Raw genomic sequence first — 15,563 nt, forward strand, 5'->3', positions numbered from 1 at the left:
CAATACTGCCCTTCTTCCAAAGATCACAGGGTGGTTCACAAGATAAAAACACAAAAACCATAATAACAAACCATAATAATCACCACCACCACCTCTCTCACACACAGTTTAAAAGGCCATAGACTGTTTAATTAAACAACATAAAAACTTTGCTCTCAAGTCAGTAAATACCAAGCAGATTTGGGTATATATAGCTGCATAAACTTTTATTTGTGAATTCCTATATGAATAGGAAACAAGTAAGGCGTTCCTTATTACCTCCATTAATAATGAGATCAGCTTCACACATTACATTTTAGTAGATGCATTCACTGAAACTTCTTTTCAGTGTACAGTTGGCAAAGGTCACAAGAAGCCTCAGTTGCTCTTTGAGCAGGTATATGCTTCTTGGCTGCTACTCACAAAATAATTCTGTGTGAAGAGAAGACATGGCATTGGCTGTGCTTGTCATGATAAACTAGGGATGCTGGTGCACACAACTCAGTTGCTCCCAATTTATTCCTCTGGGTGCAAGCAAGAGAAGTCACAATTAAGCTTAGCTGCCTGTAAGGTCCAAGGCTGGGATTGTGGTTTGTTGCTCCCTAACCAGCCAGGATTTGTAAGCCAGCAGCAAACTATGGTTTAAGACTGTCTCATGACATTGGCTCATAAGAATGTAAACAGATCGTGAACTTGGGCTCAGACACCACAGATGTAAAATAATCCACAAACCATCTTAATGCAAAGTCCAAATGTTTCCATTGCATCGTCACATCATCAAATGTCCTTTAAGCTTTGAGTGACAGGTTGCACAGGCTTAGTTCTCTATAAAATTACTAGTTTCTTTGTTGGTTTGTTTTATTAGATTTATAAAACAATTTATATATTGCCCTTCATCAAAAGATCTCAGGGTGGTTCAAAAGATAAAATGGAGGTTAAAGTAAAGCACAAATAAATAGTTAAAGAAAAATAACAACTCACAAACACATTTAAAAGGCTGCAAAATATTAATCAGCCAGAGGCCTGGCTGAAGAGGAGGTTGTCATGAGCCCCAAAGGTTTCCAAATATAGAGGATGGAAAGGTGGATATAAAACAATTATGTGACAACAATGATTAGCATTTCTATTTAATCTACCTTCGTAGTTTAAAGGGCACTGCAAAACAAATCTGAGTTTGCAAGGTGGGAGTCTGGCTATATTGAAGTACATGATCGTTTCTTTACAGTTAACTTTTATTTTTCCTAAAAATCAGCAGCCCTATATTACCGAGGATGCTGATTTACAAACATATAAGCATTCTTCCTTTAAAAATTGCAGGATTGATGCTACTGATAATATTTTGTCAGTATTTGCATGTTTGTCTACACCTACAGTCAGAAACATCCATCACCACCCAGCAAGGCCTTTGTTTTCATTCCCACAAGAAAACAGACTTGTGCAGTCAGAAAACACCAAATGCCTTGCAAGGCTGGGATGTGTTGGCGCCATCTGCTCTTCTTCATTAGGCAAGCATGACAAGGGGTGGAAAATCTAAAGTCGCAAATATTTAATTTAGAAAAGATAATTTGAGGCAGTAATTTTCTGTGGCAAATGTCGAAGCACATTGAAGGCAGACAGTAGCAAGCAGCAAAATACTTGCAAGCACAGGGTTTTTCCAGGTGTTGAAACGCTGGAGTGGACAAGGAATAACATAGAAACCACATATACTACTGCTGTGGGGACGACACAAAGTCGTGTTCTCCAGTTGTTTTGAACTACACCTTCCCATCATCCCTGACCATCGGCTATGCTGGCTGACTATGACTAATTGGATTTGAAGTCTACATCATCTGGAAAGAGCCACCTTGAGATGGGCACATGTGTGGAACAGAAGGAAAGAAGACTTGTGTAGGAGGTAGTGTGAAAGATCTTTGCCCAGGACCCCAGAGAACCACTGCTTATGCTAGCTAGATAAACAAACAGGTTACCTCAGTAAAAGGTAGCTTCCTGTGTTCCTAATGCATACCTTCCAAGTGTCCCTATTTGCCAGGGACAGTCCTGGAATTACAAAAACCATCCCAGCTTCTGATTTGATCCCAGAATGTTCCTATTTCTCCCACCAGTGCCCTGCTCAGGGAGGAGGATGAGCCGGCATTTGTCCTGAGCAGCGGCAGCAGTGACTGCGAGGCAGCAGCCTGTTTTCTCTCCATGGCTATCACTGCCAGCCTCCTCCATTGGTCAGCTCATAGTGGCTTCTGGAAAATGGGCAAGGAGGAGGAGAGTCTACTCTGTGCAACCATGTCTAATCTTGCCCCTTTGGTATGTGTTTTTCTTTTGTAAAATCTACCAAAGAATAAAATAAAATCAAGATTAATGGATGACCTCAGGATGGCGGAGGGTGTGTGTCCCATTGGTGAAGTGGTGGCGGAAATGCTCTGTTGGGGAGAGGACAAAAAATGGGAGGCGGTTGAGCAAGGTCACTTGGGGGGAGAGTGAGAAATATCCCTATATTTGTCTGTAGAATATTAGAGGGTATGCAAATGAGGCACTTCCTGTTTCTCCATGAGGTCACTTCTAGCTAGCCAGAACTCATTTTCAGGGCAAAGGATTTCCTGTCTCCCATCAAAAGAGACTAATGGTTGGATGCAGTTTCACAAGTGCCACCCAAGACCACTAAAGAGTTAGATTCATGTGCATCTTATATAGAGGGAAATGTAAAATAACTGTAAGACAGGAAGAGAACTTGTGAGGCACATTATTTTCAGCTATGAAAGCAAATTTTAATATGGGAAAGGGAACCCTTCTGCAGCTACTATTAATGAGCTTCTTGGGGGCTGCTCATTCCCTAGAAGCTCAGACATTCAAGACACATAACCAGTGTTTTAATTTGATGTAGTCACTTCCGATTGCTTAAACTTTAAGTCTTAAAGTCACAGCCTATTTCCAATTACAGCAACCAGCTCTTTGGCCCTAAATTTTTTTCTTCATCAACTTAATTTCATACAAATCTTGTACTTATTAAGCCTACTTCCATTGGAGAACCAAGTCCGGGCTCAACATAAGGTGTGTGAGAGATTTTGTTTGTGTGTGATGTCCATCCAAATTACTTTTGGATACAAATGCACATCCAAAGTACTTTTAAGAGTTACAGTAACAAAATCACTTACAACTCATTTGAGTAACACAGCCTTTTAATGCCAGAAAAGCTTCACTCTAAATTTGCAAAATAAAGGAAGCACTGGCACAGGGTTTGCTCTATTTAACAGGCACAATCTGGTGCCTGGCAAATTATTGTTCATACAGAAGGCTGCAAGAAGAACCTAAAAGTGCCACCCGTCCACCCTGCTTTCGCCTCACTCAAGCCTCATCTTGATTAAAAAGCTTTCCATTAGCAGACAGGACGCAACTGGAAAGAACCCTATAAAGACCACAATAAACCAGTGTACTAGAAGCATATAAACAATCCAACACCCACCAGCCCCCACTAAACAATGGCAGATGTTAAGGCACCTTTACAAAACGCCAGAATCTGCTTCATCTGTTCCTATGTAGGTATTCCCCCTTTGTGCTTGGCACTGTTTGCAGCTGTTTGAGTGCAAAATCCCTTCAGTAGTCACAGGCTTCCAATTCAGCACTTTAAAGCCCCATGATTCCAGGTATGAATGGCTTTGCCTGACTCAACAGGGAACATCTTGTTCCCCATAGGGTTAGAAACATTATCAGTAAGACCCACACAGAGGCATCGGCTGCTATTGGGCTTCATGTTATAAAAAAGGGTATTTCCTCTGTGGGGGAAAAGCAAGGAGGCCTTTGATGTAAGCATTAAGAAAGAAACCTCAATGGCTATGAAAAAGACAGGCTTAGCATTTAAAAGGGCTTCCACATAAGTTACAATGAATTATTTGCAATTAAATAACATTTATGATCTGTTAAATGCAGTTAACGTTGCAGAGCCTTATAAAGCGACCCCCAATTGCATATTGAAGGCCTGCCTTGCTATTTTTCCCACAGCATAAAAACTAATTAGCGAAGAGCACGTTGCTCAAACCGGACAGCCATTTGGGCAGTAGGCAGTGAGCTGAAAATTATAATATGCACATTATGGAGCCTTTGGCTCCAATTGCTGTGGTAGCCAATGTCTGCTTTTTTATCCACTGTAATGTTTTAATCCAAACTTTGAGTTAATTTTCATATTTCCAATGATTTGTGCTCTGTTCCCCATCACCCTCCCATCACTGGCAATGTACTATTTATTACATACACTGAGATTTCAGAGGCACAGTGCTTATCCAGGTTTTGTTTCTTTTGGAAAGAGATCATTTTGTAATATTTGAATCTATTTACAAATATACAGGTTAAGAATAAACGTGGAAGCACAGATTGACACTTCAAAATGTCAAATCCAATGCCACCATTGGATCTCCAAGGAGACACCCAGCACCCCAAATTGTCATTAGCTTACAGCAGGCATGGCCAAACTTGGCCCTCCAGATGTTTGGGGACTACAGTTCCCATCATCCCTGACCACTGGCCCTGTTAGCCAGGGATGATGGGAGTTGTAGTCCCAAAACATCTGGAGGGTCAAGTTTCGCCATGCCTGGCTTACAGAAACCCCAGAATTCAACTTTCTGTTTCTGTGTACACACTGACAGCTTATAATGCACCTAGGTCATTCTTTTTCTCAATTTGAATCCAAGCTGGTTTGAGGAACAACACAGTATTTCATAAGAAATTACAGGATAGATACATCGTAGATGCGGATCAGTCTCAATCCTTCCTCTACTCTAGGAGTTGCCAACCCACTGGCACACAAACACGCACCAAGCCCTTCACTGGTGCCCCTATCTGCCCCTGCTCCTCTCCCCTCTCCAACTGGGCTGAAGTGTTTCCCCAGCCAGGTCATTTCCTTTCCTCAGGGGCGGGAATAGGCTGCCAATATCATGACACTATTATACAAACCTATGATGAAACCACACTTGTACAGACACCTCACCTTAAAAATACTATTGTAGGGCTGGGAAAGGTCCCGAAAGGGGCAACTAAAATTATCAAGGGGATGCTGTAACTCCCCCATGAGTTACTTTTGGAACTTTTTAGTTTAAAGAAAATGTGTGTAATATGGAAGTTTGTAGAATTATGCATGGTTTGGAGAAAGCATGTACAGTGGTACCTCGGATTACAGACGCTTCAGGTTACAGACTCCGCTAACCCAGGAATAGTACCTCGGGTTAAGAAAACTTTGCTTCAGAATGAGAGTAGAAATCATGCTCCGGCGGCATGGCAGCAGCGGGAGGCCCCATTAGCTAAAGTAGTGCTTCAGGTTAAGCACAGTTTCAGGTTAAGAACGGACCTCCAGAACGAATTAAGTACTTAACCCGAGGTACCACTGTAAAGAAAAGTTTGGCTCCCTCACACTAGAACTTAGGGACTTCCAATAAGGCGGAATGTTAGCGCACGCGCACGCGCGCACACCCCTTCATACAGTGCACTACTAGAGGAAGTGATGGTTATCTGTCTGGCTACTGTGGAAAAAGAGTGCTGGACTAGACCAGCCTTTGGCCTGATCCAGCAGGCTCTTCTTATGCTCAGAAAAGAATTCACCTTGTGAATCACCCACAGATCCAATGAACAGAAAACAGTCTTCCATATTTACCAGTGTCATGAAGACCTGGAAGAATGTGAATTTCAGTGAATAAATCTTTTGTCCATCTGTATAACTCAATAAAATATTTATATCCAGACTGTCATGCAGTGTGAGTGACAAAGCATTAACAGATAATAAATGCACTGAAAACCCAATGACAAATGTTGTTTCAAGTTCTCTATTGCTAGCAAATATTTGATTAGCAAATAACTCTGCACTGGTGCATGTGAGAAGGTAACTGAGAGCCATCTGCATTCCTCAAGCATATCTCCTGGCAAATAACAAATAAATTTGACAAGGATGCTATGCCCCATTTCCTCTCCTGCCCCCCACCCTCCCGCCCACCAATGAAAGTAGCAGTGGTCACTATAGCATCTTCATTTATAATCTGAGTCAACAGCATAGCAGCTGCAGCTTCTGGGTTCAATTCAGATCTGATGTAAGAGGGTATACAATTTGATTACTCGATTGTGTCACAGGGACAAAAATAAGACATGGATTGGATCCTGATTGCAGCACACATTTGCTTTCTTCTTTATCCAGGAGATCTTCAGCAATGCAGGCACAATTCAATGCAGGCACAGAGATGCAGAGCCTCCCCATCTTACTAATAATACTCATTACTCAACTTACTGATAATAGAAAAGCATCCATTAAATTCCAGGAACAGTTAATGACATGCTTGTTTGCTGTCCTGGGTAGTTCACTCCCTTTTCATTCATAATCACTTCATACAGAACATGATTATTAACATTGCTAATCACAATTTTCACGCCCCCTGCCCAACAGTGACTGGGCTAAAAGGTTAAAATATTGCATGCCCAGTAAAAAGAAGAAGAAACTAAAGTATTTTTTGTACATTTGTACATTTAGATTTTAAAGCATCACTCGAGTATATAAAACCTGTTAAGTATCTAACATACCTAGGCACATACTAACATGCATCTCATTACAACTTTAATCCACCATCATCATGCTGCCTGTACAGTGTTAAATATTAGTGCAGAGGTATTTTTTACAGCTTGATCTGTGAGCCAACAAACTGCCTCTACTACCACCTTTTTGATTTTTGCTGTATCTCACATTTATGTATAGGAGGTGAAAGAAACGTCCATGACAAGGATTACAACAGGCACCCCCAACCTGCGGCCCTCCAGATGTTTTGGCCTTGCTAACAGGACCAGTGGTCAGGGATGATGGGAATTGTAGTCCAAAACATCTGGAGGGCTGAAGGTTGGGGGTGCCTGGATTAGAAGCTAAAAGAAAGGTGAAAGGTAAGGGAGGGCGGTGAGTTAGAAGACAAGTAGCACGTTGTACAAAATGAGCAAGGTTATGATGTAAAGTCATGGAATCACAGAATTGTGGAGTTGAGGATCATCTAGTCCAATTCCCTGCAATGCAGGAATATGCAGCTGCCCCATATGGGGACTGAACTTTAAACCTTGGCATTATGAGCACCACACTCTGACCAACTGAGTTATCTGACTTCCCTTTTCTGCTTATCTATAACCGATACACATATGCGTGAGCCTCACTTGAACTATCAATATTTCATTGCTAAGCACATGGTGCCTGTAAGCCCATTACATGAACCATAGCCACTAAAACCCCCTGTATTTTAGGCAATGTGAACCTCCAACTGTGATTCATAATCTGATGGTTCAGCTTCATTCCTCACTTGACAAAGGGCAGGATTCAACTAAGCAGGTGCACTAGCAGGAACCAACACAATGAGTCCTGCTAGTGCAGGACTTTCCACCCTCTGCTCCCTCCACAGTGCCCAAATTGGCTCTGAAATGCTTGCGCTGATGGAATGATTGAAAAAGCGCAGCACTGGATTCCTCTCAAAGTGACAGACGTGCATGATGGAATCTACCCTTTGATTTATAATAATTGAATCCCGTTATGAGTTTGGCACCAGTCACAAAAGTGTTAAATACATTGAGTCCAGTATCACAACTTGCATTACATAACTCCCGAAACAATGCAAGAGTGCCCTTTTCTTTCTTTCTTTCTTTCTTTTTTGCTTTAGACAAATCTATTATTTAGATAAACTTTCCCAAGATCCCTCAGGCAATGGTTTTTAACACCTGCCTTGCCTCCTGCTGCCTCCAGCTCTAGGAGCCTTTTCCAAACCATGACTTTAAAAACAGCAAAAGCAGCTGGGAAGAGAGAAGAGGAGTTCAAGGATATATATGCTGTTTGTCTTTGTTTCTCAATTTGATCCTTTTACATGATTTTTTATGTATGTGGAATTTCATGCATTGTGACTTGCTGCTATTTTTAGTTTAGTTTAGCAATTAATTATTGTAATGTCTAATGAATTTGTTTAATTATTTGCTGATATTTAATTTTATTGTGTACTATTATATTCTAATAGATTATCAAATATTACTTTATTCAATATAAGTTGTTTATTCTAAAGTTACATTTTTATCATGACTTTTTCGTATTGGATCAGATTGTTATATGGGGTGTAATCTGTCGTATATTATGTTGTTTGTTCAGCTTGTAAACCACCTTGTGTGAAGTAATGTAGAAAGGCAGAATACAAAGTTATAGTAAAAGGAAAAATTAAATACAACCTATGAAGGTACTTCAACAACCTTTCTTGTATGGTTGCAGATAACACATATACTGGATAGCATTCCCACTCTCTAATTCATAATTGATTTGGTATTTGAGCTTTGATATCCCCTTTGTTTTTAACTTAAAATGAAGACTGTTTAGATACTGAAAAGTCAGCTTCTGAGTTTCTCTCACTTTATTTGTACCACGTGTGAATGTTGTCAATGCAAGATACAAAATGGGAGCTAAATTAGCCGTATTACACACAATCTCCTTGTGTGTAAGCCAACACGCTTGGGATAAACCCAGCCTAAACAGGATTTTAAGCTGTGTGGGGAGGCAGGCACCGTGTTTCAGATCTAGGCCCTCAAACCTACCGTATTTTTCGCTCTATAAGACGCACCAGACCACAAGACGCACCTAGTTTTTGGAGGAGGAAAACAAGGAAAAAAATATTCTGAATCTCAGAAGTCAGAACAGCAAGAGGGATCGCTGCGCAGTGAAAGCAGCAATCCCTCTTGCTGTTCTGGCTTCTAGGATAGCTGCGCAGCCTGCATTCGCTCCATAAGATGCACGACAATTCCCCTTACTTTTTAGGAGGGAAAAAGTAAGTCTTATAGAGCAAAAAATACGATAACTTTATTTTCTAAGCTGTACCCAAATCCTGTGTTTGCTGAGCACCTAAGCAGGAGCACTGAATGTGCAACCTTACTAAGTGAAAGCTCACATTGACATTGCAATCTCATTTAAGGTAAGCCTCACCTGTGAGAATGGCTGGAGGGCCAAGTGGTTTCTTGCTCTTGAAGGAAGGTCTGATGTTAGTATCTCTGCATGGCTTTCCAGCTTCTCCATGAACACAGCTGTCCTCCCAATACTCCTCTGTGCTGCCGTCCAACAGCAGGTGAATTCGCATCAGACCTGGCAGCACATGAAAGAGCTCTAAGCTGGGAGCTGCAAACGGCTGAAAAACCACCGAAGATTGTAGTTGGGATTGCCTCCAGCTCCTGGAGAGAGCTTCATTATACTGGCAGCAGCAGAAGTCTGCCTGGTCTGTGAGAGGCTAAGTACACAGCTGCCAGGCTCACCCGGCCTAATCAGACTCCCCTGCTGTGTCCCAGGCAAGCTCATTAGCAAAGGTCTTTATGTCACTGAGCAGAGGCCTTTTCCAAAGAAATCATCAAGTTGCCCCTGGCCTGAGAAGGTGTGGCCTACATCTGTGCCGTGAACAGATACTCAGAACAAGACAAGGGAGGAACAGGCAGAGAAAGAACTGTCTTGAACCTCCAGTTCTTTCACATTGAAATATACTCGGAGTCCTGTAGCAATTTCATGCTCTTTATTGCAGCTTGTAAAACAGTGATTAAATTGCCCCCCAAACCTCAGGCTTTTATATACATTATTTACACAATGAGTCCCGTCTGATTGGCTGATTCTGCTTCCCTCCTGGAGCCTGATTGGTCTTTTCCTGCAGGCCAATCAGTTGTTGCATTCTATGATCCTACCAGCCTTATAGGCTGATTAACTTCCTCCTGGAGCTTGATTGGTCTTTTCCTGCAAGCCAATCAGTTGTTGCAATCTAGGATCCTACTTGCCTATTGTTCTTAACCTGAAGCACCACTTTAGCTAATGGGGCCTCCTGCTGCTGCCACGCCGCTGGAACACGATTTCTGTTCTCATCCTGAAGCAAAGTTCTTAACCTGAAGCACTATTTCTGGGTTAGCAGAGTCTGTAACCTGAAGCGTATGTAACCTAAGGTACCACTGTAGTTGCATTTTCATGGTTAGAAGTCCTGCAATGCAGAGCCCCAGTCATTCTGTATTTCTTTTCAACAGCCAGCATTTGCCATTTTTAATTTTTTTTAAGAATCTTATCATTTTGTGCAAACAAACATATTGACAAAAAAAAAGTTTTCTAAAAAGTTGGAACATTTTTTACTTGGGATTCTGGTGGTTAGGACAGTAATGCAACACAGACATTTGTCTGTGCTGCAGAAATGGATATTGGGAGAGTGTAGTGGGAAACAGAGTTCAATACTGAGCTTGAAATCTTTGCAGAGTTTGCTTAGGTGAAGGCCCTTCTGAATTCCAAGGGATTTACTGTCAGGAAAATAAGTACGGGATTGCAGCCTCAGTTCTTTAGAATCACAGTGATACAATCAGATGGAAAGGAGTCCATCTTTAAGAGCAATACCTCCGCAGCACCTAAGTACCTGGTGTGTAACATTCCTGCACAGATCACAATAGCAAATGATCCATTGTGGAATTTGCCCAGGACAAAAAGCTGCAGTGAAGAAATGAGCAGAAAAGAAAACTTTTCCTTACTATTTAACTTTTGGTCTTGCAAAGACAACCTCTGCAGACCAGCAACAAATTCACAACAGATAAGAGTCCCCCCCCCCCCCATGTTATAAACAAATGGCTTGAAAAAGCCCCTAAGCACTTGTTACTTCTCTTGCCTCTATAAATAATAGATCTTTCTAAACACAAGCTTCGTTAAACCAGTCCCAGTAATGCTTCTCTGACAATAGTAAGATGGGTTTGTTTTTTAACATGCTATATTTGGAGTAGAAAAATGACTATGGTTAGGATCCCTCCCCCCCCCCCCCGTTTTCCCTAAAAGCTCACACAGGTACAGTACCTTCTTTCCACCCCGTTATTCACGATGCACCTGTACACTATCATCTCATTACCCACTAGGCAGCTGTAGATCATTTAAAACAGTTCAAAGAACCACACAAGAAGCAAAATAGAAGTTGAGGGGGGAACCAAAGAAGCAAAATAGAAGTTGACAAGAGAAAGTTAGGTAGCTTTGTATTGGGGGGGTGCATATGCTTTTTCTTTTCTTTTTTCCTTCTGAAAAGAGATAATGACTTACACCTACCCTATATACAGTACACTTTTCAACCTGTTTGAAGTGTGATTCTAAATGCACTTTGCAAATTAAGTCTTGGCTTCCTTTGTTCTTCAATTACTGTAACTTGAAGATAAAAGCAATTTATATCCCACAAGAACAATAATGAAGCAGTGGTCAAAAAAAGCTAAAAGATCAAGTCTTTCAAACTAGGAAGAGCTGTCATAACACCTTGGTTCAGTTGTCAGGTAGAGTACCAACTATGACATTCAGCAGAGCATGGCATTAAATTGGCTTGTAATCCATTGAACAGAGGCTCTGTACATATAAAGGCCAATTTAAAGTTTCTGTTCCTGTGTTTTTAAATTGCAGGGCGATTCCAAATGGAAGTTTATGGTGGAATTGGTGCTGCTCATGCAACAAGTTTTTTGTGATGCCCACACAGCATCATTAAGATGTCTGTGTTTGTGTGAGTGTGTGTGCATGCGTGCTTTTCCATTTTATATCCAAATTTCTCTTCACTGCAGAAAACCCAATAAATAAAAACGACCCGTTATCCATCTGCAGTCACTGAGCTGTAGAAACACTATCTTCTCGGTAGTGGCACCCTCCCTGTGGAGCACCCTCCCTTCAGATGTTAAGGAGATAAAGAACTTCACAACTTTTAGAATATATCTGAAGGCAGCCCTGTATCAGGAGGTTTTTAATGTTTGATGTTTTATTATGTTTTTATATATGCTGTAAAACTCCCAGAGTGGCTGGGGAAACCCAGCCAGATGGATGGGGTATTATTATTATTATTATTATTATTATTATTATTTGTCAGAGTTGCCTCCAGGTCCCAGCTCACAGAGGACCAACGCTAGTCAGTAATAACGTATAAAAGTCTTTATTGAAGATTAGTTTCCATTTCCAAACCGCAGCGTGCAACTCTACGTCTTAGAACCTAGACCGGCGAAGCTCCATCTGAGTCTCCGCCTCTTAGACACCAGTTTAAGGGGCAGGTTCCACAGGGGGAGATGTATTGGGACACCCGATCTCAGTGATCACGGGCAGGAGGAGGAGTTATGCTAAGACCAGACCATGTCATTACCGAGGAGGCAGGTTTAGTCATTGTTTGAGGACTATCCCTGCCTCCAGGTCTGGTCCTGACCGAAAGGATACAGTAATCAGCAAGGGAAACCCACATGACCTGAAAGTGTTGCTGTGCAATGCCAGGTCAATGATTAATAAAACCACTGCCATCCACGACCTGATTGTGGATGGAGGATTTGATCTGGCATGTGTGACAGAGACCTGGTTGGATGAAGCAGATGGGCCTGTCCTTGCCGCTGCTTGCCCACCAGGTTTCTCTTACGCACAGCAACCCAGGTCATGTGGGCGGGGAGGGGGGGTTGCAGTGATTTTTAGGAAGTCATTAGTCTGCACCAGGCGTCCTATTGGGAAGACCCAGTTTTCTGAGTGCATGTTCTGGAAGTTGGGCAATAGGGGCAGTACAGGATTCCTACTGGTGTACCGACCTCCCCGCTGCACCAAGGATTCCCTGCCCGAGCTGCTTCAGGTCGTGGCAGATATGCTCCTGGAGACACCTAGCTTGGTTGTCCTGGGGGATTTTAACATCCATGCCGACACGACCTTACAAGGGGCCGCTCGGGACTTCGTGGAAAGCATGGCCTCCATGGGGCTGTCCCTGAATAAGTCTGGCCCAACTCATAGCCACGGACATGCCTTAGACTTGGTGTTTACCTCTACGGATGTTGGTGATCTGACATTAACTAAAAGCGAAACAAAAGTAGTGCCATGGTCAGATCACTTCCTGGTGCAACTGGACTTCTCCGCAACCCTTCCCCTTCGCAGGGAGGTGGGACCGATTCGGATGGTCCGCCCCCGCCACTTAATGGATCCAATTGGCTTCCAGAGAGTGGTAGGGGATGCTTTATCCCAAGTTGATGGCCTTTCAGCTGATTCCCTGGTGGCCCGCTGGAATGCGGAGTTAACCAGGGCTATTGACTGTCTGGCTCCGAAGCGCCCTCTCCGATTGCATGGAGCCTGGACAGCCCCGTGGTTTTCCCCGGAGCTGAGGGTGATGAAACAATCGTTGAGACGGCTAGAGCGCCGGTGGCGGAAAACTCATTCTGAATCAGACCGGACACGGGTTAGAGCTCAACGTCGAGCCTACCAAGTGGCAATGGCGACGGCGAAGAGGGCCTTCTTCGCCGCCTCCATTGCATCTGCAGAAAACAGCAGCAGGAGACTTTTTCAGGTGGTTCGCAATCTATCAGAACCACCTGTACCACCGGGGCCTGGTAGGGACCCCAAGATCTCCTGCAATGCTTTTGCAAAGTTTTTTGCAGATAAAATCGCTCAGATTCAGAAGGAGATAGACTCCACTGTGGGAGCAGGGCCAGGGCGGGAGAGTGCTAGAGTTCTGTCTGGTCCTGTTACATGGGATCAATTCCAATCTGTTACCTCCGAGGATGTGGACAGGCTGCTTGGACGAGTGAAACCGACCACCTGTCTCCTTGATCCTTGCCCATCCTGGCTGATAAAAGCGAGCCGGAAAGGGCTGGGCGATGGGCTCTGCGGGGTGGTGAATGCTTCCCTCTGTGAGGGAGCCTTCCCAGACCCGCTGAAAGAGGCGGTCATTAAACCGCTTCTTAAAAAAACATCTTTAGACCCGGCCAATTTGGCCAACTATCGCCCAGTCTCAAATCTGCCATTCTTGGGCAAGGTGATTGAGCGGGTGGTTGCTGAACAACTCCAAGCACGCCTGGAGGAAACGGACCATTTGGATCCCTTCCAATCGGGATTCAGGCCTCACCATGGGACTGAAACTGCCTTGGTCGCGCTGGTTGATGACCTCCGGCGGGCTAGGGACAAAGGTGAGAGCTGTTTCCTAGTTCTGCTGGATCTCTCAGCGGCCTTTGACACCATCGACCATAACATCCTTCTGGACCGTCTAGAGGGGCTGGGAGCTGGGGGCACTGTCATACAGTGGTTCCGCTCCTTCCTCCTGGGCCGTGTCCAGAAAGTGGTGGTGGGGGGTGAGTGTTCAGACCCCTGGGCTCTCACTTGTGGGGTGCCTCAGGGTTCTGTCCTCTCCCCCATGCTTTTTAATATCTATATGAAGCCGCTGGGAGAGATTATCAGGGGGTTTGGACTGGGTGTTCATCAGTATGCAGATGACACCCAGCTCTACCTCTCCTTTAAATCAGAACCAGTGAAGGCGGTAAAGGTCCTGTGTGAGTGCCTGGAGGCGGTTGGAGGTTGGATGGCGGCTAACAGATTGAGGTTGAATCCTGACAAGACAGAAGTACTGTTTTGGGGGGACAGGAGGCGGGCAGGTGTGGAGGATTCCCTGGTCCTGAATGGGGTAACTGTGCCCCTGAAGGACCAGGTGCGCAGCCTGGGAGTCATTTTGGACTCACAGCTGTCCATGGAGGCGCAGATTAACTCTGTGTCCAGGGCAGCTGTCTACCAGCTCCACCTGGTACGCAGGCTAAGACCCTACCTCCCCGCGGACTGTCTCGCCAGAGTGGTGCATGCTCTAGTTATCTCACGCTTGGACTACTGCAACGCGCTCTACGTGGGGCTACCTTTGAAGGTGACCCGGAAACTGCAATTAATCCAGAATGCGGCAGCGAGACTGGTGACTGGGAGTGGCCGCCGGGACCACATAACACCGGTTCTGAGAGATCTGCATTGGCTCCCAGTACGTTTCTGAGCACGATTCAAAGTGTTGGTGCTGACCTTTAAAGCCCTAAACGGCCTCAGTCCTGTATACCTGAAGGAGCGTCTCCATCCCCATCGTTCAGCCCGGACTCTGAGATCCAGCGCCGAGGGCCTTCTGGCGGTTCCCTCATTGCGAGAAGTGAGGCTACAGGGAACCAGACAGAGGGCCTTCTCGGTAGCGGCGCCCGCCCTGTGGAACGCCCTCCCATCAGATGTCAAAGAGATAAAGAATTACCTGACGTTCAGAAGACATCTTAAGGCAGCCCTGTTCAGGGAAGTTTTTAATATGTAATGCTGTACGGTTTTTAACACTGATTGGGAGCCGCCCAGAGTGACTGGGTAAACTCAGCCAGATGGGCGGGGTATAAATAATAAATTATTTTATTATTTTTATTATTATTATTATTATTATTATTATTATTATTATTATTATTATTTAAGACTCTAGCCTTACACCACCTCTTCCGTTGTTCTTTCCTCCTCTGGGTCCTTCTGCCCCCTGGGGTTTCCTCCTTTCTGGACTCTTCTGACGCTGACCCCCCTGAGTCTTGCCCCTCCTTCCGGCGGGCTTTAGGACCTGGCTCCCTATCCGGGCTACCTGCTGTGCCGCTCGCCTGTACATTTGAACTTGGCGCGCGCGCCCAGCCGGTAACTTTCCTCTTGACCGTTTCCCCGCTCTCCGATGGAGGCGTGGCCAGTCCTGACTCATCTCCTCTCGCTGGTGGTGAAAACACTGGTCCCAATGCCTGGGACTCCTCCCCCCCACTGCACTCTGGTGGGGAAGCTGGTCCTGATTTCCAACTGCTGCTCT

At 44.3% G+C, this 15,563-nt stretch overlaps 1 long non-coding RNA gene across 1 annotated transcript in view; it reads right to left on the minus strand.

Moving 5' to 3' along the window:
- LOC310839825 overlaps window positions 1-9,741 on the minus strand; it is a 67,856-nt gene extending 58,115 nt beyond the window's left edge. Inside the window, exon 1 of the long non-coding RNA XR_014561674.1 lies at window positions 8,933-9,741. This is a non-coding gene — a long non-coding RNA (uncharacterized lncRNA). The remainder of the gene's footprint in view (window positions 1-8,932) is intronic.
- Between the last annotated feature and the right edge of the window lie 5,822 nt (window positions 9,742-15,563).

The sequence above is a fragment of the Podarcis gaigeae genome, assembly GCF_964106915.1.
Source record: "Podarcis gaigeae genome assembly, chromosome: 2".
NCBI lineage: Eukaryota > Metazoa > Chordata > Lepidosauria > Squamata > Lacertidae > Podarcis > Podarcis gaigeae.